At 45.8% G+C, this 27,177-nt stretch overlaps 1 long non-coding RNA gene across 1 annotated transcript; it reads left to right on the plus strand.

Annotated features, from left to right (window-relative positions):
* Window positions 1-22,760: 22,760 nt before the first annotated feature.
* LOC135397924 (uncharacterized) lies at window positions 22,761-24,970 on the plus strand. The gene is made up of 2 exons (XR_010423887.1): window positions 22,761-22,871; window positions 24,432-24,970. It is a non-coding gene; the product is annotated as an uncharacterized LOC135397924 (long non-coding RNA).
* The last annotated feature ends 2,207 nt before the right edge of the window (window positions 24,971-27,177 follow it).

The raw sequence follows: 27,177 nt of genomic DNA on the forward strand, positions 1-27,177 counted from the left end.
TAGGATATCGCCACTCTGCCGGCGCGAACCAAAAAAAAAGAAAGGAATGCACGTTCGCTATACATCCACGAAGAAAACGGTGCCGTGCTTCTACGCAGCGATCATTATACAGGAGTGAATTCACTTCGTTTTCCTTTTATTTCCTTGCACCCATATATTTTGCAAGAATATTTAGAGCAGAACGGGTAAATGGGAACATCATTCGCTACACTCTGTAGCTCTTATCATTTTTAAACCAAACCACTTAACATGTGTTCATAGGTCTTCATTAAATAGGTGAGCCGATAATGACTCAAAATCAAATCAAATCAAATAATCATTCTAGCATCGTTGGCTGCAAGCTTGCTTACCCAACACAGCAATGCGCTCCCATCAACACGCCTTGGGCTGACCTTACACACCCGAAGTCTTCTCTGAATACATTCTGCTGTCGCCGGAGTAAAATATTTATCGCGAGGGTACTACAATGTCAGCTCTGTTGCTGTTTAAGTGATAAAACAGTGCGCTCACTCGGGGTAACGGATCGCGCGCGTCGCGCGTCGAAACCGCGAGAACGGGCCCGCGTTGCGCTCGCACGGGGAATCGCGGGGCGTCGCGAGTCCAAACCACGAGAACGGGCCCGCGCGCGGCTCGGGAGTGGCGCGGTTCGGGCGTACTGTTTTATCACTTAAAGAGCAACAGAGCTGACATTGTAGTACCCTCGCGATAAGTATTTTATTCCGGCGACAGCAAAATGTATTCAGAGAAGGCTTCGGGTGTGTAAGGTCAGCCCAAGGCGTGTTGATGGGAGCGCACTGCTCTGTTGGGTACGCAAGCTGGCAGCCAGCGATGTTGGAACGATTATTTTATTTTGAGTCATTATCGGCTCACCAATTTAGTGAAGACCTATGAACACATGTTAAGTGGTTTGGTTTAAAAATGATAAGAGCTACAGAGTGTAGCGAATGATGTTCCCATTTACCCGTTCTGCTCTAAATATTCTTGCAAAATATATGGGTGCAAGGAAATAAAAGAAAACGAAGTGAATTCACTCTTGTATAATGATCGCTGCGTAGAAGCACGGCACCGTTTTCTTCGTGGATGTATAGCGAACGTGCATTCTTTTCTTTTCTTTTTTTTTGGTTCGCGCCGGCAGAGTGGCGATATGCTATTACATCCGGAACGAGGACCTATTGTTTTGCGTACGCATACATGTCTGTGCCGTCTTTTGACGATGGTAGGATAATTATTGACCTGAGGAATAATATGGATTTATGTGGTTGTGAAAATAGGCTTTGTGTTTGTGAGTGTGAAAATGTGAGTGTGTGCGTGCGCGCGCGCGCACGCGCGTTTTTCTGCGCCAGGGACCCCACTTGACTAGTAAGTGTTTGCCTTTTCGTGTGACACGAATGATACATTTATGTACTATTGCGTGAAATAGTGGTTTGAAAAAATAAGGGTAGTCGCGTTTGCATTGCTATCAGTAGGATAGGACGAGCATATTTAATGGAATTGCCTCGCGAACCTGGTGAAGTCTTTGTTTTGGACAAGGTATTTTATGAGTGCCCGACGCCGGTCCTGCTGTTGTTTGTTTCTTAGTGTGTATCTGTCACGTTCGTAGCGCTGTTCAAGCTTTGTTTTTCTTTGCAAAAATTCAGACTTTATGGTATTCAGCTGTCAGAGTAGAATTGACTTTTCCTGCTCGCTTAAGATAAATTGAGTGTCCTTTTTCTGTGCTTTCTTCACGCAGGGACAATGCAATTGGGTATTTAGCATTATGCAATAATTATCTGATAGCAGAAATGGGTGTCTTTGTCACAGTTTATTAGCGTGTGCCTTGTTATTTTTATTTTTTATTTTTTTGACTCTTATCGTTATGCGAACAAAAGTGCGTGTAATTTTTCGCTGCTCTCTTTTATTTTCTCTACTTTTACGCAGAAGAAAGCCTCCTGGTAAAAGCTGAAGAGTGTTCTATCAGTGGAAGCGAGGTTGTTTGTTTGTTTGTTTGATTTTGTTGGGTGTTCGACATGTTAACGAAGTAAGCAGTGCTTAATCTTGCAGGTTTTTGAGCAGAAATGCTGGTATCAGAGCACGGAGCAGAAATTCCTATATTTCTCTGCTCCCTAAGAAAATTTGTACGTCGTTTTCCAAGCTGACCACGTTTAGTTTACGCGAAATAGAAAAATGAACATGGGTATGCTCTATAATAATCCGCCGCAGGCTTAACCCTTTTCACCGATCATCAGTGTTTTCGCATTCGTTGTCGCATGTCTATACTTGTTCAGTAGTGTCTTTCTTGCTGCAATTTTTACCCTTCGCTAATATCCTGCTGCTGTCATGTTGTGCTATCCGCGTATAGCGATAAGCGGTGATTCTCCGATTATTCCTCAGCGGTACTTAAGCCTTTTCTCTTCTCACTTAAGGAAATTTGTGTATCCCTGTCCTGTGACGCAGATGCGTGTAATTTTTCGCGGTTCTTTTCTTCTGTCACTGCTTTTACTCAGAATGTAGGTGAGGGGAAAAAGTTAGCATCCAGGTAGAGCAGGAGAAAGCCGCTCGGCAGAGGAGAGTTAATGAGAATGGAATTTGTTTGTTTTTTGTTATATGTTGTTGAGTGGCAGTATTCACTTTGCTCGATATATTGATGGAGTAAGCTGTATGCAGTTATAAGTATTTGTGCAGAAATGCTGGTATGTGAGCGTGGAGGAGAAATTCCAATAAAGCACCTCTCCTTGTGCATTCGTGAGCTGCTGTGTGTGCGCGCGTGCTTTTTTTCCTGGTTTGCGACATCATCATGACCTGCTGGGGCTTGTTTAGCAGTGTTGCAATTTTACCCGCCGCTATTATCTTGTTGTTGTTATCTTGTGTTAGCCGCGTAGCGATGTCCGGTGACTCTGCTATTATTCCTGAGTGCTCCGTTTTCCCTTCTCGCTTAAAGGAATTTGTGTGCCCTTGTCCTGTGCTTTCTTTACGAAGGGACAATGCGGCTGTGCATGTAGCATTATCTGATACCAGACATGAGTGTCTTTTACTTAGTTTATTAGCATATGCTTCAGTTTTTAAAGTCAAGCGCAAGTGCGTGTTGTTGCAGTTGTTAGGAGCTCGGTATGTTGAAGAAGTAACCTGTTATAGGTATCCGTGCAGAAATGCTTGCATCTGAGCGCAGGATAGGAATTCCTGAAGCACGGCGCCTTCAGTGTAAATTAATTATTTTGGATGTGAGTCTGCCTCACTGCATGACAAGGCTGAAGTGGGAAGAGAGAAAAAATTGGAGCGCTTGATTAATAGCGATCCAAGTAACAGGGCAATTATAGTTTCTGTAGAAAGTAGCATTTTAATAGGCTCCTAAATTATAGTTGAGCGTAGTACGGACTTTTTGTGATAGTCTTTCTAAACTGCAATGCAATAATCATTAATATAGTATAGGAATGTAATCATGTTCCCGTAAGGGCGTTCTGTCTAGTCCTTCGTCGAGCGCGAATAGAACTTTGCCCCCCGGCTTTCGCGCCTTTTTGCTCGTAGGTGTAGCCTCAGACAATGAGTATACGAGTATAGAAAGGGTCATGTATTACATAAGCCTGGTGATGATGTTGAGTGGTCTCACTTATTATTTTAAAAGAGCTGTCGTAGTTTACTGGTGTTGTGATTCTAGTGACCTTGATGAGCCTTTGGGGTAAAAATCACTAATATGCACAGTGCTTTCTTTGTTGAATTTTATTGTAAAAGTGAACGTCATTAGGAGTCGGACAAAGGAAATACTCTTGCGATTCAATAAATAATAGGAGTCTTTGCCGCTGTCTTCTTCAGGCAGGATGTGATGACGTCACACAGTCTGTGGCGATGCATTGTCCATTACTGGAAAAAAGTGGAGCAATAGAAAAATGGGGTGTATTGTCCTGGACGGATTTATGATGAGCACTGTTTTTGAATAAGAGGAGTGCGTGTGCTTTGCAATAGTTTGATGTTGGTTTGCTGCTTTGTTCAAGTGTTTCTTTTCACTTTTTCCCCCTTGTTGTCTGACAAACATGCACTGACATGCCCTGACCTGTTCTGACATGCTTTCCTTCTTCATGTAGTTTTTTTCTTTTTGAAAAGAAACATTTTTGACGATGTCGATAGTGCTGCCTTGAATGGGCGTAGAGCTATTCTTAATAATTTTGCGATTCATTTAGTTCAGAGAGTAACCGCAAGAGGGACAGGTGCATGGCTTTATCCAGTCGAGGAACAAAGCGTCATTATTCAGTTATCTCCCTGGCTCTCCGATGGGATGGACATGTCTTGCTGAACCTTTATTTTGTTTTTCCTGTACAGTAAGACTTTAGGAATGAAATGCCTAATTCCTACAATCGCCTCTCATGTATGGTGTTTTTCTGCAATAGTTCCCTATGCAATCATTATAGTAGAATAAAGGAAATAATCTTGGGATAGTGATTCAATAAATAACAGGTCCCCTGTCTAGAGTGTACGCGTCCTTGAGCCGCGCAGCTGCATGATGACGTCATACCACGACACTATTGTTTCAGATGAACATTGTCCAGAGGAGCATTAGCGGAAAAAAAACAGTGTAGCCCTGAGACAATAGAATGACGTCACGACCAATGAGAACGGCCTGCTGGGGGCGCAAGGATTCACTTCTCTCTTGTACAATGGTGGGTGTGGACACGTTAATTCTGCTCCTAGCAATTGTGTTGTCCGTCAGTGGACGAGCATAGCTTTGGTGGGGTTCTGTCTGCCTCTGATGGGGTGCGGATGTGTGGTTCGTCACTGGTGAATGGTGTTTGGCGATGCAGGTGGATTTTGTGACGAGCGGATTTACAATGAGGGAATGTAGTGTACGTGTCCGATGATGGTGAGTGTCTTTTCACTCTGTTCGAGTGTCTGTGTTTGTTTTCCTCTGTTGCTCAGCAGTCGTGCGATTTGTCCTGACGTGTCCTGACATGGGAATAGTGCTAGAACAATTCTTAATAATTTTGCGATTAAATTCTTTCAGTAATCAACCGCAAGAGGGACAGATGCATGACTTTATAGAGGAGAAAAAGCATTACTATTCAGTTCAGTGCCTGGCTGTCGGATGGAGTAGATGCATCGTTCTGCGCTCCTTGATACCCATACTCTGTGTTGATTTGTTGAGTGCCTAGTCCTCTTATTAGCCATTGATGGAGTTACGTGTTAGGATATTTTGTTCTTTTGCACATCTCATTTAGTAAGACTTTGGAATTCCTACGATCAGTTTTCATGCATGGTGCTTTTCTGCAATAGTTTCCTATGCAATCGTTATAGAAAAATAAAGGAAATAATCCTGGGATAGTGATTCAATAAATAATTGGTCCTCTGTCTAGAGCGTATGCGTCCTTCAGCCACGCAGGTGCATGATGACGTCATGCCATGGCTTCATTACAGATTGACCTTTTTGTTGTGTCGACCGTGTGAAAAAAAAACGGTGTAGCCTTGGGACAATAAGATGACGTCACGACCAATGAGCACCGCAAGAAGAGGGCGCAGGAATGCTCTTCTCTCTTAGCCTCTCGCAGGTGGTCGCCGCAGAGGGCGCTAAAAGCGCGCGCGCATGCGTGGCTGCCGTGGCACGGCGCCCCAGTCAGTTACTCGCTGGCTGTCACGGAGAGCAGACGTGCGCTCAGTTGCTCCGCAGTCCCTGCGCTCGCTCAGTTTCTGCCTGGCTGTCGTATGGAGCAGTCGCATCGGTCTGCGCTCCTGTTGTGGTGGGTTGATTTGTTGTGTAACTAATTCTTTCGCCAACTTTGTCCCCGCTTCGTTTGCGATTTTCATGCCCGTGCACGTCGGGTGCTGGTTGCTGTTGTCCGGGCATCTCCGCCATTTTCTATCTTCTTCTGACTTGATAATGAGAGCAGCGCAGGCGGGATTCTTAATAATTTTCTCGTGAGATTAGTTGAGAAAGTAACCGCTACGGGGTGCAGCTGCGGGACTTTATACAGGAGAAAAAAACATTACGAGTCAGTTCTCTGCATGGCTGTCTGATGGAGCAGTCGCATCGTTCTGCGCTCCCGTTGTGGTGGGATGATTTGTTGTGTAACTAATTCTTTTTGTTGATTGCTATTGATGGTTAGCGTACTCTTGCTTTCCCAGCCTCTGTATTACGAGTGTTTTTATCCTCGCATGTCCAGAGCTGTCCTAACCTACCCAGACATGTCATGATGACATCACAGGATGTCCGGAACTTGCGGTCATAGCTGTGATGCTTTGCAACCTGCCTCTGTGCTCAGTCACCCGGCGACGGTCAGCGGCCGTTCTGTACCGCTTCCTTCAAGATGGCGTCGTTGATCTTCATCTAAACTCCTTCTCTTCTAAATGATGGATGGACTGTAGAGACAAGCTAAAGAAGGAGAAAAGCTGGAAAGACGTGCGCCTTTCTTCTTCAATTCAGTGTCCATGTTTGGGGGTAACCGTATTACAGTAGTACAAACATAGCAGTGCAAACGATGAAAACACGGATTGCCTTTAGTCGGATTCCAGCAGATATGACTGCTTTCCCACTACAAAATGTGAAAATCTCCGGTGGTGTTTTCGTTGCGCGGCGCCGAATCTCGTCAGACTACGATCTCGGTAGGATGGGGAAGCGTGGCGTAGCGAACGCTGGCTGTCGGCGCGGAACGCGCGCAGCGATGGGCGAAGACTACGTCGGACTCTAAACCAGCTTTAACTCAACTTGCGCGATTACAGCTGGTTCAAACAGTGTCTTGCGATGATTCATGACTACTGCTTGTCATTATAATATTTCATGACTATTTTGGACATACAGGTCATAACACGGCTTGCGCGACTACAGCTGCTTCAGACAGTCCCATGCGAGAATTTGTGACTATTGTTTGTCATTATGACATTTCATGACTATTTTTATGTGCCATGAATGGGACTACCGCATTTTCAAACACTGTCACGCAGTGTTTTATGACTACCGACGGTCAGTGACATTCCATGATAGTTTCCATGATATGTGCCATGAATCGATTTTATGAGACTACCTCTGCTTTAGTGTCATACAGTGTTTTGTGACTATCGACAGTCATTATGACATCCCGTGACTCTTTTCATGATATGTGTCAAGAACCGATTTTATGGGACTATCGCTGCTTCAAACAGTGTCATACAGAGTTTTGTGACCACCAAAGGTCATTATGACATTCCACGACTATTTTCATATGTGCCGTGAATCGATTTCATGGGACTACCGCTGCTTCAAACAGTGTCATACAGTGTTTTGTGACTACCGACGGTCATTATGACATTCCATGACTATTTTCATGATATGTGTCACGAATCGATTTTATGGGACTACTACTACTTCAAACACTGTCATACAGTGTTCTATGACTATTGATGACCATTATGACATTCTGTGACTATTTTCATGATACGGGTCATGACTCGACTTTATGCAGCTACCGCTGCTTCGCCGAGTGCCATGCACTGTTTTCTCACTGACGACGATCATAAAACATGGTAGGACGTGATCTGAAGCAGCTGAGTTGCATCAAGTCGGGTCATGGTAGAAAATGCTGTGGAAATATCATGCAATCTCATAATGACCGTCTGTAGTCATAAAACACTATATGACACTGATTGAAGCAGCGGTAATCCCATAAAGTCGAGTCTTCGCCAATATCACGAAAATAGTCATCGAATGCATTAATGACCATCGGCAGCCACAAAACACTATATGACACTGTTTGCTGAGGGAGTCCCATAAAAATTGATTGATGCGACATATCATGAAAATAGTCATAGAATGTTTAGCAGCCGTTGGTAGTCACGAAAAAGTGTATGACACCGTTTGAAGCAGCGGTAGTTTCATAAAATCGATTCATGATTCATGACCCATATCAAGATGATAGTCATGAAATGTCATATTGGCAAAAAACACCGTCAAAAACACAGCAGTCATAAAACACCGCATGACACTGCGAAAGCCAGGGGTTGTTTGATTAGTAGTCATAAACTCATGATATATTGGCGTAATCATGAAAGTCTCAGTCATGACAATTTCCATGACGGAATACATACCTAATGCATTTACACGTGTTGCTTGGATTATATTCGGCATCGTTTGGATGGAATTGGTTGGTGTTTGCATTAATTTGCTTGACCACTGGATTAAATTGGGTAGCGCTTGGGGATTAAACTGAGTGAGCAGGAAAACCTGTAGAACTGCCCCTATGTCGGGTGACTCGGGTCGGTCGTGAAGGAAGGGTCAAAAGTAACTAATACAGAGCGCAGGGGACATGATGTAGTATTAAGCGTCTAATAAATGCATTGGAAGCGTTGGTGCAGTCCGGTTTGGAAAGTAGCGCGGTAAAGGAAGCAGTAATCTCGGTCAAGTCGCAAATCAGTCTCCCGAAGTGTGAACGCGAACGGATATAACTGCACAGTTTCATAACTGTCTGGTGTTGGGAAATGTGTGACTGCTTTCTTCCTGTCGGGATCAGGTAATATTCCATGTGTTCAACACGATGTTAGGATGTGCTCTTGAGCATAATTTCACGACAGGCGAAGCGGAATTTTTTGTGATCCAGATACAAAATTGGAGCCAACAAACAGCCTTCACTCGCATTAAATATTAGGAAACGTTTTCCGAGAACACAACGACGTCATCAGAGCAGAAAAGACAAATGTTCCATATAAGGCTACGAAACACGGCGTCTGTCCATGATAGGCAAGCCTGAGCGATGGGCAAGACACGTAAACAAACACAAACACGAAGGCTCAAAACCAGCAAGCTATCCACCAGCTTGCCTGAATTTATCCACCAGCTAGCCTGCATTTATGCCATTCTGTCAACGGCGTCTGTCATTCCGCAAAAATGGCTGAAGCGTTGGAAACTTCGAAAGACATCACTGGGTGTGGTACATAGGCGCCCCGGGGCACCAGTGTTTCAGACTCCACGCCACTCGCGCAACCGGGAGTGTGACACTAAGAGCCGCTTTTCGCGCTCCAGTTTCATTTGGGACTTGGGTACATGGTAGCAGACGACAAGTGCCAACGCAGAAGACCTGCTTATTGCCTCCTCTCCCTCCTTCGCTACGTCGACATGTAAAGTCAGAATTCGTCTGCTACTGCGATTCGCCGTTCTGCGAAATTCGCAAATGATTGCAGCTAATGCAAATTTGAACCTGTAGGCGGAAAGTGCAACACGCTTTAATCAGTCTTGAGAAAAATATGGGACTATGTCGCTCTTTATTTTGTTTTCCCATTTAGCAAAGGGGCGGTTACTTGCAGACGACAGTTGCTGCCCATGAAGCCGACGGCGCCTCGTTCATGGTTAAGACCGCTGAACAGCCGTTGAGAACACGACCTAATTGGCTGACTCTTAGTTGCTACATCACGTCGACGAGTAAGCAGGCTTTCTGTATCTAGGTGGTGTTGCAAGTGCCCGGGTGCTTCAGATTTTCCGTGCTTCCTCTTGAGCGGCGGGAAGATCGTGGGCAGGACGACCTTCTAAGTGTGGGCTCGGAAACAAAATACGAACTTAATACGAACTTAGGAATAACCGGATTTCAGTAATCTGTAATATTTTTGTAAGCGTTATCATGCTTTCTTATTAGTGGACAACTTCCACACGGTTATCGGCGCTTATTCACGAGAAATGCAATGATTTCGTGCAGACACCATCACGCCATGCAGTCATCTTCACTGTAAATACCTCCTATCGTGTTTATTTAAAATTGCCATCTTTTTCATTTAATTCGCTGTTACAAGAAAAGACTCCACAACCACCGCCGAAACCGCGCCGTGGAAACCACCGTTCCAGCGTTGCTATACAGGTTCAAACTAAGCCAACGCGACCTCATTCTGTGTACTGAATGAGCAATGACTGGCCCAGTGTCGCGCTTCGGGGGCATCACCAATGAGTGGCATCGGTGCACATCTCTAGGAGCTTACTTATATTCAGGATACATGATGGAAACTCCCCGAGACTAGGGAGACGACGAAAAACGGACACACACAGACGAAGTCGTTGTCATTCGACGTCGCCCTAGATTTTTCACCAGCTCGCTTGCATACTAGCCATTCTTTCATTATAGTTAGGATTCCGTGCTTTCGGGTTTGTTCGAGAAAATGCGACAAACACACGCCACTAGAACCTCGAAAAACTGTTTAGGGGCTTCAGTAACCGAGAACGCGTTAAGAAGACCCATACGGTGATGACTCGCTGACGAGTCTCACTATCTTCTTTCAAGATCGCCCCCAATCTCGGCTCCCCCGCGACGAGGAAAGATGGCTACACTGTGAAAATTTTGCCCTCTCCTAGGCTAAATTTGCATGCCAAAGTTATCTAAAGGTACGTGCTTGATTCAGGATGTTGAAAAAGGCTGTGCATTCAACTAATGATTGCCTCCAATTCTGGTGTTTCGTATTTCCCCGCCAACTCTAATTAGAAACTTAATTTATCAATTTCAGGTAATTAGTCCTCCAGAATAGTTACTAACCTCCAGTTATAGTTTTTAGTTAGTTAGCTAGTGGGAATCGAAATTTCCCACAGGATGTCGGCCAGGCCGCATAACCCACCTGTGGAAAATGAATCTAGGTAACTCTCGTAGGTTCCTTATAAAATTAAAAATTATCTAAAGATTAAAAAAACGTCCTACCTGTAACCTGTAAGTATTGGTTTCGAAGAACGCTGGGCCCTGGGGTGGCCACACAGTCATAAATCCAATCAAAATCGCGCTGTATTTAAATTTATGTCGGCGAATCAAATAATTTTGTATTTGGATTGATATTTTCGATGGCAAATAAGATCCGTGTTGATATTCAGATTTATCAAATCCGCCACCAAATATGAAAAGTCCGTCTCATTGAAATAGATCAACTAAACGGCTTACGATTCGCTCCGACGTGTAAAAATGACTCGGGATCCACCACTAGTACAACGACTTCCGGTAACAAAGAAGGGTTGTAAAGGGTAGAAGGGTAAACCAAGAGCAAACCTCCGAACACACACAAATAAAACTGGACGCGCGGCGTTCATCACAATGCAGATATCTGAACTGCAAAACAATCATGACTCCCGTCGTCTGCTTTGGGAGCTGACCTGCGCATGCTCTTAGGGTCACGTGAGCGGTCACATGGTAAACAGGAGCATCTCAGAATGCAATGCGAAGGCTGGCGCGCCCGTCCCAATGGCAACAAGTTACAAGGGCCGCTCCTGTGTTTCCTTCCTCTATGGCATCAAAGTACGATCAATACTTGCGTAATTGTGCAATAGACGAAGAACGTTACTGAAATTTTATGGATACCTGAAAGGTGTAGCTTGATATGATGTTACCAAAATGGAAAGTACAAAGCGGAAATCCTTGTGATATAATTTAATGTTTGTGTCGTGCTTCGGGGAACATCTTTTCATTATAACTTTAATGTTGGCATACAGGGTGTTTGATTTTTCGATACACGATTTTTCCATACAATCATTTACTCTAAGGGGAATACTTTTTAGGCATTTAGTCAATCTACAAATTACTTGGGGCTGTGTCACACAGCAGACAAGTATCGTGGTTTACAACATTTTTGGTTTCCGTTTCTCTGTTTTTGGCCGGCATTGATGTTGCCGCCGCATGCAGCATTAAAAACGTACACGGCGAAGCACATGCTTGGCTCTGTCGAGATATGTTGGGCCCGGTACCAATAAACCTGAATCAGGCATCAACTCGGGACACTGAAACGAATTTTCGCGTATTCCTCTCCCGGGTGCGCTTCTGCACAAACACGTAATGCGGGCGCTAGAAGCTGATATTTCGCGCGCAAGAACCTGCCATATTTTAAAGACGAGCGCTCCAGTACGTGCAGGGGCCGTCAGACTTAACGGTAACGCGCAAGCGCATGGTCTACGCAGCCGGCAGCGCCGCGGAGCATTAGCCTCTGGGGTTAGAACTGCGTCCAAGATATAAGTCCCTCACTAGGTTGCAACATACCGGGTCTGCGTGCTCGGTTCCACCGTTATCGCGCGCGCAATCAGTCTCAGCTTCGCATTCAAACTGACCACCGGCTCTGCTAGCTCTGATGCACCCGCGCTGCGACCTAATTTCAAACACAGCGGTCAACGTTGCGCTGCGCAGGCAACGTGCTCGCGCGTTACGGTGAAGTGTAGCGGCGTCTGCACAGCTGACGTCTCAATTGAAAAGAGCAGTGAGGCAACCTACAAAATGAGGCAAGAAAGCGTTTACCTCGCTGCCGCTTTTGATGCACGAGTGCAGAAGTGATCCTACTGGCATGAACCAGATCTTCAAGCAGTGTATCGTCGTGTGACGATGTTAATGTGAAATTTGCATTCGCTTTTTTTATCACTAAGCATATGTGAATGTGACACGTGTGACAGTTTTCATGGTTATGATACGAAGTTGCTGACGGTAATTTCTAATTATTCCTCCTTCTATCGCCACTGAACCACGCAGGATACTGAAGGCGTTGACCTGGTTGGGTTCTATGCAAAGTCGCAGGTAAGTTTCCTGTGTGTGTCACTTCGCTTCTGCTCCCTATTATTCTCAATAGTGTTGTACGAACACGGTGATATGTTCTCATTGCAGAAATGCGCCGGTGATCTGTTTCCAACGGACATTACCATGCTTCTGGCTATGTACAAATGGGCCAATCTTAATGTCCTCTAATGTTGGAATTACCTTGTCATGAATGTCAGAGAATGATTTCTAGTAAACACACAATATGGATGCAGTTGCACTGTTTTGTGTGAGCGTACTTCTTCTCCTTCTAAAAATGAACCTCCCTCAAGTACGCGAGCTGTCTTTAAACTTCGTAAGCTAGCCGGTAAATCAGCACGCTATAATTTCCCATCGCACCACTTCACAACTCTACAAAGGTCAGGACAAAATTCCCAAGGGCCTCGCCATTAACCTTAAACCCACGTTTCCCCTAAAATCTGCACATCAGGATAAGTGGAATGGGATCCTCAACAATGCTTCTGCCGCGTTAGTCGACATACTTATATCCCACTGTGAGGACGCCATAGACCAATCATCCCAGCGGGCGAAAAGTATCGATTGTAAATCTGTCTTAGCAAACAACCACCAGTTAGAATTAGCACAATACGCAAAAGAAAGGGAAGAGGCAATTCGCAATGCTAAGCGGAGGAAGTTAGTCAGGGATAACGTTAAAGGGGCAATAAACAGGTATGCAAGGCGCACTTTTTTCTAATGCAGTGTGATTCGTTTCCTACAGTGATGTTTAGCAAAATTTTTTGTCGCAAAAAAGTAAATAATGGCTCCATACCAATCGAATATTCACTGCACTCTTTTGCGCTCCCTGCCCTGCGATGTCCTGTCCACAATAGCCGCACGTCACTTTGACGTCGCGCACCATCAACCGTCCAAAATACGCGACGCATATACATTGATTTTGTTGTAATATAGTGAAGTGAGGTCAATTCTAAACATATTTACATTTGTCAATCCCAAGGTAGCCAGAACAAAAGGTACCAAAAGCCCACAATATTCCATTTCATGTCCGCGCTATGTTTTCAGCGCTGTATTGCTCCCCGAGGTCACAGCGATGTTCCCACAACCGGATCTTCCCGCACGCCGCTGCTTGTGTCAACGAAGCTCGTCATTGGCTAGGAGTCCGAAATCTCCACCATCTCCAGTGACTGGACTGCAGCTTTGCTACACGTGCGAGACGTGTGACGTAGGTGCTCTCGGAGTAGGAAGGAGAGACTCACGCGGATTATGCTCTTTGAATGGCATTGTTTCGTGGTAAGGACGCTCGCCAGAAGTAAACGAATTTCATAATTGGATATCGTGAGCTACGTTCTTTCATAGAGCATAATAATTGTAGAATATTCGTGGAGCTGTTTAGTGCCCCTTTAATACGCCAGCTACGCTTGAACCCAGTGTGTCAGCTCAGGACTGTGATCACATAAATAATACACGTAAAACTAATACGCCATCGCAAAATCACCAAGTGCTAGCCAGAAAAACAGATCCCACTCCAGCAGCCTCATCTGCGCAGATGCTACCTCAAAAGTCCTATAACGTCGTTAATTTATCGTCCCACGAACTTACCGGTTCGGAAATCTCACTACTCAGCCATGGCCTCTCATTCTGCCCTAGTAACAAGCTAGAGGAATACCAACTTCATCTGGACTTAGATAATTTCGCCCGCCGTCTACGTCTGAAGGAATACTTTCATGACAAACCTAAGTCAGATTCCAACCCATTCAAACCGCTATCCAACTTTACGCCAGAGGCTAACCGTGAAAAGGCTCTGGACATGTACATCCGTGCAGTTCAAAACGATATCATTAACGCTTACAATAAATCATACAACAGCAAATCAAAGCCAAATCTACCGCCGGCTGAGCAGGGCGGCCTCTCTGACCTTCGGGACCGCAGTGACATAGTCATTAAAAGAGCTGGTAAAGGTGGTGCAATCGTAGTAATGGACAACGAAAATTACATTAACGAAGGCATCCGGCAATTTCTTGCACACCATTCTACAAACTCCTCGAGGCTGACCCCACAGAGGAAATTACGGCTGATATCCGCAGCCTAAAAGACCTGAAAGCAAGTAAAAAGATAGATCCCACCTTGTACGACTATCTACTCCCCAAAGGCCCCACAGCGGGCAGGTTTTATATGCTCCCTAAAATCCATAAACCTGGGAATCCAGGGCGTCCAATAGTTTCATGCAACGGTACAGCTACCGAGAACATTTCAAGCTTTGTAGACCACCTTCTTAAAGATATACCTCCTAAACTACCATCCTACATTAAGGATACCAATCACTTTCTTCAAGTTTTAAGTGAATGTCCGCCTCCTTCTCCCAGTTTGCTAGTCACGCTAGACGTTTCCTCTCTGTATACTAACATACCCCACGAAGATGGCATTGCTGCAGCTGAAAGGGAAAGGGTGTTTTCAAAATATTCTGATACCTCCTACGAGCCGTGTGTCCCATGCACATTCCTCAACCTTACTCTGAAATATAACAACTTCGTTTTCGACGGTAAGCACTACTTGAAAGTTCATGGCACGGCTATGGGCACAAAAATGGCACCTAACGATGCAAATATTTTTATGGGAGCTCTAGAGGAGGAATTTCTGTCCAAGCGTGTAAAGAAGCCAACGCTTTACAAGCGGTTCCTCGACGACACCTTCATGGTGTGGCCACACTCAGAAGATGACCTAATCAAATTTATCAGCGACCTTAACCAAGCACATCCGGCCATCAAGTTCACCCATTCTTATTCCACTTCAACTGTAAACTTCCTAGATGTCCAAATACAGTTAACCAACGTGGTCTTGTCCACAAACCTGTTCCGTAAACCTACGGACTCTCAACAGTATCTAGCATTTAACAGTTGTCACCCCCGTCATACTAAACTAGCCATCCCTTACAGCCAAGCACTTCGATAGGGGCGCATCTGTTCCAGTGACGACAACCTGGACAGAAATCTAGCTGAACTTAGGAATACATTCATCAGTCGTCAATATCGACCTAACTTAGTTGACGACGCACTAAACAAGGCCCGCAAAGCAGATCGCAAAGCCCTGTTCCACAACCACAAACGCATGTTAGATAATGGTTCCGTAAACCTCATCTTAACATTCTATTTTTTTTTTAATTCCATGTTAGCGCCGCGAAGCAACTGTGGCTATGAGCGGCGTACAGACGTGGACAGATGGAAAGAGGACAGCAGGAAGGAGTGGGGGATAGGAGGGGTTAGTATGCGTCCTTGGGCGACTTCAGGGGGAGCTGTGCCGACATTCGTCTGGAAAGTCTTCGGAAAACCCAGGGAAACCCTCAGACAGCACAGCCGGTGACAGGATTCGATCCCGCGTCACCTCCCAGTCTCGGCGTGGAAAGCGATCATCCTAAACACTATGACAAGGGAGCGGGTATCTTAACATTTAGCAGCAATATTCCAAGTGTTAACAGTATGCTAAACCGTCACCATAGCATCCTTCTCCAATCGGAGCGCATGGGACAAATTTTCCCTCAGCCACCGCGGGTAACTTACAGGCGAGCGCGCAACCTGCACGATAATCTAGTTAGCTCTAAGGTTAGCCAACCAGCGCATCCAGGAAACGGCTGCCACCCGTGCGATGGTCGCAGGTGTCAAATATGCAAATTAATGCAAAGCACCCAAGTACTTAAAATCACTAATTCTATTTTTTCCGTCAAAATTAATGGTGACTTTGACTATAATTGATCTAACGTAATTTAAGTCATTCACTGCGACATGTGCCACGCACAATACGTAGGTCAGGCCAAAACATCATTTCGGATCCGGTTCGACAACCACCGGTCTAACGTTACAAAAAAGCCAAATCCTCCGATCTCTCGCCATTTCAAACAACCAGGTCATTCACTAAATAATGTGTCACTTTTCATTCTCTTCCCCCCGTCTCCCACTCCTTCCTGCTGTCCTCTCTCTATCTGTCCACGTCTGTACGCCGTTCATAGCCACAGTTGATTCGCGGCGCTAACACGCAATCAAAGAAAAAAAATTTCATTCTCCGGTCAAATTTTAGCTCAGATCGGTGCAGGGAACAACACGAATCTTATCTCATTTACAAATTCCAATCAACCATTAACGAAGATCTTGGAGCACTTTCAACGGTAAGAAATATGACCGCCTAGATGAGCTACACTCTTTCTTCCTTTTCGTTTCTTTCCTTTTTTTCTTTTTAGCAAAATCCCAAGCAGCACTCACCCTGCCCAGGAATTTCCACCAAAGCGAACAGTAACCAAAGGGGAATGACATCACCACCTGGACCTGACCTTCTGGAATATTCCTGAATCTGACTCACTGACAACGGCCTGTGGCGTACCGATTATGACGTCACGTACCAAACCTATTCAAACAATGTGTAACCACCTGCGCATCTTTTGTCCTGACGAAGACAGTGCCACTGTCGAAACGTCGACCCCTTGCTCATTTTACTTCTTAACGTCTCCCTACATAATAAATATAGTTCCGCGTTTTCGGTTTTATTCGAGAAACACCGAAAAACATACGCCGGCTAAATTTTTCCTCATTGGGTTTTAATTGAGAAACACCGACTACAGAGGGACATTCCAGGACGTTACAGTGATAAATTGCTGCATATGCCCTCCAAGATGTTGATGCAGAACGGGAAACCAACGAGAAATACGATGGTTGTGAAAAATGTCCGTTTACTTTTTCGTTAGCTGTAACACTACCGCAGCGAACAATGCCATGTTGAATTAGCGTCGTGCGGAAATTACATTGTGATTTCTTTTCGCTGATAACTGCCGGGTAAACCATGTACACGCTAGGAAAAACATCGAAAAACACCGATTTCGTGAAAATCAATAAACATCGAAAACCATACGCCGATTTCTCCAAAAAATAAAAACCGAAAACGCGGAACCCTAATAATAAACTGCTGATTGTAACGTCCGTAAAATCTGTTTCCGCGTCTTTTTCTGCAACTTCTCTCTCTCTCTATATATATATATATATACATGTTTGTAAGTCAAACATCTCCATGCAAGTACCGGACAGCTGTTTCGGCCTTCTTGGGCCTCATCAGCAGTACGCAGGCAGGCAACGTTTGAGCGGATGGCGTCAGAAGGTCACGTGGCACGTGATGCCTCCCGTCAGGGTGTCCTAAGGCACCTCTGAAAGCCCAGTGCAAAGCCAGTCAAGTGTATAAGGGGAACAAATTAGCAGGAGCTCTTTGGCTGCACGTATAGCATATGTTTGTAAGTCAAACGTCGCCATGCCAGTACCGCACAGCTGTTTCGGCCTTCTTGGGCCTCATCAGCAGTACGCAGGCAGGCAACGTTTGAGCGGATGGCGTCAGAAGGTCACGTGGCACGTGATGCCTCCCATCAGGGTGTCCTAAGGCACCTCTGAAAGCCCAGTGCAAAGCCAGTCAAGTGTATAAGGGGAACAAATTAGCAGGAGCTCTTTGGCTGCACGTATAGCATATGTTTGTAAGTCAAACGTCGCCATGCCAGTACCGCACAGCTGTTTCGGCCTTCTTGGGCCTCATCAGCAGTACGCAGGCAGGCAACGTTTGAGCGGATGGCGTCAGAAGGTCACGTGGCACGTGATGCCTCCCGTCAGGGTGTCCTAAGGCACCTCTGAAAGCCCAGTGCAAAGCCAGTCAAGTGTATAAGGGGAACAAATTAGCAGGAGCTCTTTGGCTGCACGTATAGCATATGTTTGTAAGTCAAACGTCGCCATGCCAGTACCGCACAGCTGTTTCGGCCTTCTTGGGCCTCATCAGCAGTACGCAGGCAGGCAACGTTTGAGCGGATGGCGTCAGAAGGTCACGTGGCACGTGATGCCTCCCGTCAGGGTGTCCTAAGGCACCTCTGAAAGCCCAGTGCAAAGCCAGTCAAGTGTATAAGGGGAACAAATTAGCAGGAGCTCTTTGGCTGCACGTATAGCATATGTTTGTAAGTCAAACGTCGCCATGCCAGTACCGCACAGCTGTTTCGGCCTTCTTGGGCCTCATCAGCAGTACGCAGGCAGGCAACGTTTGAGCGGATGGCGTCAGAAGGTCACGTGGCACGTGATGCCTCCCATCAGGGTGTCCTAAGGCAGCTCTGAAAGCCCAGTGCAAAGCCAGTCAAGTGTATAAGGGGAAAAAATTAGCAGGAGCTCTTTGGCTGCACGCATAGCATATGTTTGTAAGTCAAACGTCGCCATGCCAGTACCGGACAGTTGTTTCGGCCGTCTTGGGCCTCATCAGCAGTACGCAGTCAGGCAACTTTTGAGCGGATGGCGTCAGAAGGTCACGTGGCACGTGATGCCTCCCGTCAGGGTGTCCTAAGGCACCTCTGAGAGCCCAGTGCAAAGCCAGTCAAATGAAAAATCCCGCCATTTCAAGCAGCCAGGTCATTCTATTAACGATGTATCAATCTTTATTCTTCAGTCAAACTTCGACAATGACCGCTCCCGAGAGCAACGCGAATCCTACCTAATCTACAAATTCCAATCGACCATTAACGAAGACCCCGGCATGCTATCAACAATAAGAAGTCTAACCTCGTAGATAAGGCACTTTTTTCCAATTCCTTTTCAGCCGGATGGGTGGCGCAACCTGGACAAAGCCACTCCCCCAAGGACGATGACATCACGCTTAAACCTGACAAGTCAACTTTCTCGAACGTGGACCATTGACAACCGCCAGGTGGCGGGGTTTTTCCTTTCCCGATGACGTCACTATGCGAGCCTTTATAAGCTCTGTGTATCACTGACATATTTTTGTCCTGACGAAGGCGGAGCTTCCGCCTTAACGTAGACAACCCTTTTAGCATTCCAAGTATCTTAAATGTAAATAAATTATCCCTTTTTTCTTACTTCCCGTACCTTCGTAGTCTGTGTTTCAATTTTCATTTCAGCTATATATATATATATATAATATGCAAATGCAAATACGCTAATGCAACTTGCCCACGTGCTTAAGAGTACAAGTTCTAGTTTCTTCGTCAAAATTCACGGTGACTTTGACTGTAATTCATCCAACGTGATTTATGCCATTCAGTGCAACGCGGGTCAAACACAATACGTAGGTCAAACCAAAACTTCTTTTCGGATCAGATTCAACAACTACCGGTCGGACGTTAATTAAAAGTCAAATCTTCCTGTTTCTCGTCATTTCAAACAGCCTGGTCATTCAATAAATGAAGTCGCCCTTTTTATTCTTCCGTCAAACTATAGCTCCGATAGAGGTAGGGAACAACGCGAGTCTTACCTCATTTACAAATTCTAATCAATCATTAACGAAGATCCCGGTGTACTTTCAACAGTAAGGAATCTGGTCGCCTAAATTGGATATACTTTCTTTTTTTTTTCCTCTTTTTTTCATTTCAGCTACGGCCTCAGTACAGCTCAACCTGAGCTGGCTCCCCAAGAAGAATGACATCACCACCCGGACTTGACCTTGCGGAATGTTCCAGAATGTGACTCACAGACAACTGCCACGTGGCGTACTTGCACCGATTGTGACGTCACTTACCGAACCTATTTAAGCAATGTTCATAATTGAGGTTTACGTCGCGAGACAACTGAGATCATGAGCGATGCCGCAACGGTCGGTCTGTGGACTATTTAAGCAATGTGCAACCCTTGTAACTCTTTCGTCCTGACGAAGACAGTGGTACTGTCGAAACGTCGACAGTTCTTTTAAACGTTTCATAGCATATTATAATATATGTGTTAAATTACACATTAAATAAATTATTTTTTTCTGTCGTCCACGTCTTATTATTTTACTTGTAATCAACTTCGCAGCCGTCGGATATATTAACCTCAGTAAGATTTTCCCGTAGTCGATCATGGAATTGGACAGGGGAAGGGGTCGGTGTTCGTCGGTGCCTTGACGGCCGTGTATAAAGTAAACGTAGACTAGGAGTACACTATATACAAGTTTATTTACACGGGGAGACCAGTGTCCCACCCGACTGCTAAATCCTGAGTGATAGTAAGAATCACATTCACTTTCCGCTACATCTCAGACCGAGGTCAGCGACAAGGTAGGTTTCACGTTCCGCGACCTTCATTCATTGTGACGAGTCAGGTTGACCTTCCGTGCATATTACGGAGTCCTTTCTTCCCCGCAGCTCCACGGCTGGAGTAGCCTTGAGTCGCTACTTAAAGTGGTCACTTCGAGGCTCGGTAAAATTCCACTACAAGCAAAGTTTGATGAAGGCAGTAACTTCGCACCTCCCCACCAAGAATGTTCTACGCACAGAAGTCTGTCGTGGAACGTCAACAATAAAAAAAAAGTTAGTGCCGACCCACCCACACACACACACACACACACACAGAAAACCTAGAGTGGGCACCCTGAACGGTACATTCCAGGCTTCACCATGTCTTTGAACAAAACACTGCCATATATAAACCATGAAATTAACCAAATAATAATAACTTAAGAACTCCGTAGCGTCGCAATAGCTAATAATTACACACACCTTACTGATCCAGGCGGGATAGCGCGTCTGCGCAATGATTCAGCGCACCCTTAATGTGGCTTATTTTGATGTTGTAATTTTGCAGCGCGAGTGACCAACGTGTCAGTCTGGCACTGCCTCTAGCTGATCGCGCGAGATACACCAAGGGATTGTGGTCCGTCACCACATCGATTTTTGTTCCATATACCCAAGTATCCACGCGTACAAGTGCCCACACGATAGCAAAGGCCTCCCGCTCTATTGCAGACCATTTTGTTTGTGAAGGTGCCAGCTTTTTGCTGAAAAATGCTATTGGGATACCGTCGCCCTCAAAACACTGTGATAGGCAGGCTCCCATCGCCTTTTCCGACGCGTCTGTTGTTAGCGTGAAATCTCTCATTGGGTCAGGCGCATGCAATTTAGGAATTGCCGCCATCGCCGACTTAAGTGTTTCAAACGCGGTCTGGGCTGCCTCGCTCCATGGTATCGCGTTCGGTACCCTTTTACCCGTGAGCTCGGTCAACGGTAGCACTATCTGTGAATCGTTCGGAACATATTCTCTGTAATAATTGAAGAGCCCCAACATGCTCCTCAGGTCCCTTTTAGTCGTTGAAGGTTTGAGACACTTTACCGCTTCAATTCTCTCAGGGTCAGCCGAATGGCATCCTTATCCCACTACGTGGCCCAAATATTTGATGCTGCCCTGTGCAAACTTACATTTATTCGCCTTGACAGTTAGGCCAACCTTTGCAATTGCCTGAAGTACTTTGCGCTAATGTTCTAAATGTTCCTCCCAGCTGTTGGAGAACACGGCTACATCATCTATGTAGGCACACGCGTATTCCCTGTGCTCGCGTAGCACTTTATTCATCACTCTCTGAAAGGTAGCCGCAGTGTTTTTTAGCCCGTATGGCATGACATGCCACGCATATAGCCCATACGGCGTTTGGAACGCGGTGTACTTTTGGGACTCAGCATCAACCGTTATTTGCCAGTACCCACGCGTCATGTCGAGCACCGAAATATAGTTTGCGTTGGCTACACTCTACAACAATTCGGACATGTTGCGCATCGGGAAGTTGTTCGTCTCCGACACTGCGTTCAAGTTTCGATAGTCGGTACGCATACGGAGCGACCCGTCCTTCTTAGCCACACATACGATCGGGTGTGCAAAACTGCTTTCTATCGGGTAGATCAACCCCCAATCTCAACCCCGTCTCTTTTGCCGTGAGGGGTCGCAACGTAACTACTTCTGGCCGCCTCGTACACAAGTCTACACTCTTAAATTTAAAACACCCTTTAGGGTGTAATCCGGGTGTAACTGGGGTGTAAACTAATTTTTACTCCCATATTACACCAGCTCGAAGAAACATCCTGGGATGAGGGGTGTTAAATGGGTGTAATAATAACGTAACACCTTATTTACAACGTCCACTGAGCTCGGGTGTAAAAGAGGCGTAAAATGGGTGTAGCGGGCATAGAGCTTTTACATGAACTGTATTTCTTTTGAAAGCACAATGATATGCTTCATGTTACCTACAGATGCATACAATAGGGCACCTCAGTAGAAATTTTGAGTCTACACTCTAAATCCTGTGACGAACATGCGCCAGTTAAAAAAGTTCCCTCAGAAAGTACAGCCGGCACACAGCCGTAACCGTCTGGAAGCAGCCGTAACAGCTATCAAATAGCAAGCTCAATGATCCCTATCGCCAGATATGTGCGCCCCGCTGAATAGTATGTGTGCCTCCTGAGCCGTATACTCGTGTACTTGTCGAATAATCCATGTGCCGGCTATGTGTGCCTTCGCTGGAGCGCACTACGTTGTTCCGCGCCCCGCCCGTGAGGAGTGACGTTGCACCGCGTATTCTACCGCAGTGCATTCGTCGCTGCGTTCGTGCCTGTTGTGTGCGCTGCAACCTCGCCTTTGAAAGGACGACAACCTTGCTTTTCAATTACAAGTTTAATGTTTGTTTAAGGTAAGTCAACCACGGTGTAAGAAGAGAGAGGTGTCTGGACGGAGCTCCTCCGGCGGTCGAAATTGTATTCGTTGTTCGCCACAATGACGCCAGAGGCGCTGCGCGGTTGAGGGCCGGATGCGTGCGATTCTCATGCTGCCGATCGCGGAGAAGATACTGATTCAGCGCACAGGTTGTTGGCAAACTCATGTCAACTTTTCGTAATGCACTTATGGAGGACGGATTACGAATAGAACTGCAGTTCTACGGCGTATGAATCGTTTCTACAAGGGGCTATGCACCCGAACCTCGACGGCGTCATTGCTTCAGGAGAATGGTGACTGCCTCAGACTGCCTCCCGTGGAAAGGAACATGCACAATCTAAGCCATTCTCAGAAATCCAATATATGTTTATTGCACATGGACATGGGCAACAACGGAATTCCTGTCTGATTTGACGGCCTTTTCCGCCTGACCTACGCACGAGTTTTCATCGATCTGTAATGGTTATCGTTCCCTGTCAGAAGCAACTCATACGAAACACCTTGCACGTCAAAGGACATACCTGCACGGTCACCCTTCGTAGTTTGAGTATAGCACAACGATCGAATTCCTCTCCGCTTGTCGCTTTCTTTTCCTCGACAGTTTTGAGAGATGTGTGAGTTGTTGCTGCGGAGAACTATGTGCTCGAATGTCGGCGCCATCATCGACGCCTCCCGAGTAAATAAATACGTATTCGTCGCATACGTCGTTTTGGGAAAGCAATGGAGATATTTATTGCACATGGACATGGCAAATACAATGTTGCTGTGATAAGCGCTTTTGCAGGGGAGTAAAACTAAGCAGTGTTCACTACTTCCGGACAGAGGAAACGCAGAGCTGGTGTGCTAAACGCACGCTGACAACAGGTAAAATTATGTAAGACACTCAGTGCACGTACATAAAGGTAACACAAACTTGCTCTCAGAAAGCACGTTGAATGGCAATAAAATTAAGTAACATACTCACTGCAAAAAATAAAGTGAAGTTGCTCTCGCAAAAACGTGTTGACTAGAAGTAACATTAACCACAATGTTCACTGCGCATAAGTGGAGGCAACAGAAAGTTGTTCTCACAAACACTCCGTGAACAAACTCCGTCGTGAACGGCTGTCCAAGTTTTGACAATGTAACGCTCCTGGCGCCCAACACACGATCTTTCCGCGGTATTGCCCGTCGCCACGCATTCAACCGATCAGGGTCTGTTGGGACAGAAAACAACGATACTTTGTCCCTTCAGGACTTGTAACCGGTTCGGCAACCAGGGGCAAAGCACTTTCCGACCATTTTTTGGCGTCAAAAGTTCCACCTGCAGTTGCGGACGCAGCCATCACCATAGACGTAGGAGGAAAAGAAGGCCCACAAGACGGGTCCTGCCCCTCGCGGCGCCTCCCCGAACAACGAACACATCTTCGACATCGGCTGCTCCTTCCGAGTATCGGCCGTTCGGACACCTCTCTCTTCTTACACCGTGGTCAACCTGGCTGTGATGCAACGTACGACGCCTGCGTTTTGCTTGTGTTTAATAATCGTCCTGTTGCAGACGATGGACACATTGCAAATGGCGGCAGGAGTGGATCGGCTACATCGGTGAAGCGACGATTTATATTACAAGCGAGGCTAATTGTATTCTTTCGTTATAGGTGAACGTGGGACTGTATCGACTGCAAGGACTTGAGTTACAACAAGCTGTAATATTCTAGCATTAACGTTTGAACAATACCAGCGTGATGTTCACTTCGGTTTCTTTACAGGTAGTGTCCTGTCTCAACGGTCACGCATATGCCTGCAAAACTGCAACTGCTTCTCACATCGAAGAGTGGTCTGGTGCCACATGCTCGGACAATTATTCGTCGGCCATTTCGTTTGAGGAACTGTCGTGTTCGTCACTAAGGATGATCTTGGTTGAGCTTTGCAGTGCCAGCCTGGTGCATCGGAGGGGTTGTGTCCATGCAACGTGTGCTCCATATGTGTGTGCTGGGATTAGTGAACCGTGTATGCTTTCCATTCGGCCAACAATGATGTACTGGATGAAATTTAGAGGTATGTGCACGCCAAAAAAATTTGGTGTTTCAAGTTCAATGTTCTTGGTGCATTTTTTCCCCCATTTTCTTCTTCTTCATTTTTCTTTTTTTTTTCTTTTTGCGAAGCCTGGAGATAATTTTCTGTTAGAGAACTCGAGAGGCATAATGTGTCCCGCGTATTAATTGGTACAAGTATTCCTTCATTACGTCCGGTACACTGTGGCTCCTGGCGTCAGCAGCGATGTCGTACCAGTTGTTTCAGGGGGTACAGGACACCTACAGCTTTCGCAGGCTTCCTCTTGAAGTCATCTGGTGCACTTTTTTTTAGAAATATGCCAGTTGATCAGGCTGCACCTATCCGTCAATGGGTTTAGAATGTACATTGTACCTATTTGAGACATACTTGTCTGAAGTTTGGGTTTCTGGCTTTCACAGCATTTTGCAGCCTCTGTGAAGAGTCGTTGCAAGTAGTAAGCAGCAGGCAGGTCGGGAAAAATCTGCTGTGCCTGTTTATTACTCACTACCTGCAGCATGCCGCAGAAAGCAGCGAAACCATGAAACCCAAATGACAGACAGTATGTCGCCAGCAGTACATGTCCAGCTCAATATGACTTTTTTTCAGAGCATTCAAGAAACCTGTGAAGCGAAAAAGCCGCTGCTCCTTGCTCGCTCTTTCGCTGCTCCGTGAAGGCACATTAAGCTTTGGCACACTTTGATATACTGGCATCAGGAGTTTTAAAGCAGTGTTGCCCAGCAGGACTTTACATCATTCTTGTTGAATGTTTCTTTTAAGACCCCAGAACTAAGGGAGACCGAGCTTTGTTATGCAATGCACAAAGCAGGTGCTTTGTATTCTGGCAAGCAAGAGATTCATGCCATATATAGCTTCGGTGGTAATAACGGTTCTAGTATTGATATGTGGTGTTTGTCTGGTTTGCCCTCATTAGCAGTACAAAGGATTGTAACTGCGGTAGCAATTTGACCTCAAGCACTATGAAATAAAGAACCTGTATACTTAACCTACGTCTGGACTTTTCTTTTCAGGTGCATTTCCCAAATGCTGCAGTGGCGGTGCATTTGGTGCTCGTGGAAATTTCTTGTGTCCACAGTAATTAGCAGAGAGGCACTCCCCTGAATTATGTATGAGTAACTCAACTCCTCATTTATTGGACTGCGTACATGTGCATAGATTCACAGTTTCTGACAGCTGGCATTTGTGAGAACTATAGCATCTATCTCTCAAGTAGCACATGTATTACTTGACAGATAAACAACACCTTTTTGAAGGGTGTAATATTACCATGGGTGTTAAATTACACCCTAAAGGGAGTGAGTTATAGCACTTTTGGATTACACCCTAAAGGGTGTTTTTGAAGTAGCAAATTACACCCTTTTTTGAGGTTGTAGCCGGTGGAAAAGGGTGTGATATTACACCCTAAAGGGAGTGAGTTATCGCACTTTGGGATTACACCCTTATTACACCCAAAAGGGTGTAAAAAAATTAAGAGTGTACGACGCACAGCGTGTATGGGTAACCACGGGATGAAGACGGTTCTAACGGTCCAATGCAATCTAGGAACACCGTCTGAAACGGTTTCTCCGGGTGCGTTAACGGAGTGATCGGTACCTGATCGCTCGCCCGCGGTCTTGAAAAAATCTGGCAACTGTGACATGACTGACAGTGCGCCTTTATGTCACTCGCAACTGTAGGCCAATAAAAGGCACTCTGCACGCGTTGTTTTGTTTTCCTTTGGGAAAAGTGCCCGCCCCACGGAGAGTCATGAGCGAGCTTTAGAACCTCAGCTCGTCGCAATATCGGCAGTACAAGTTGGCGGCATTTTCTTCTGGCAACTAGGTCGGTATGATAAAGCAAATCGCCATCTATAATCACGCCATGCGTTCCTTCTCTTGCCTGCTTCCACGTGTCAGCTAGCGTAGCGTGTTCCTTTTGCTCCACCCGGAAGGATATTGTTCACAAGTGTCGAACGTCCCGCTACTCCCAGATTCTACTTCCACGGCGCGTACAACCAAACTTTCCTCCGCGTTCCCAGCAGTTTCATCGGGCTCGAACACTAGTTTTTCTGTCCGATCTGTTATCATTTCTGTTGTCCTCTTTTCGTGAGCTTCCGCTTCTAACACGTCATTCGCGTGAGCCTCGAGCTCCTCCTGCGCCCGAACCAAGCTTTCGTGGTCAACGGGATTCAACAGTAAGTCTACTCCGTCTGCCATGCGATCCACGACAGCGCATAACAGCAGCATCTGCTC

The sequence above is a fragment of the Ornithodoros turicata genome, chromosome 6 (genome assembly GCF_037126465.1).
Source record: "Ornithodoros turicata isolate Travis chromosome 6, ASM3712646v1, whole genome shotgun sequence".
Classification (NCBI taxonomy): Eukaryota; Metazoa; Arthropoda; class Arachnida; order Ixodida; family Argasidae; genus Ornithodoros; species Ornithodoros turicata.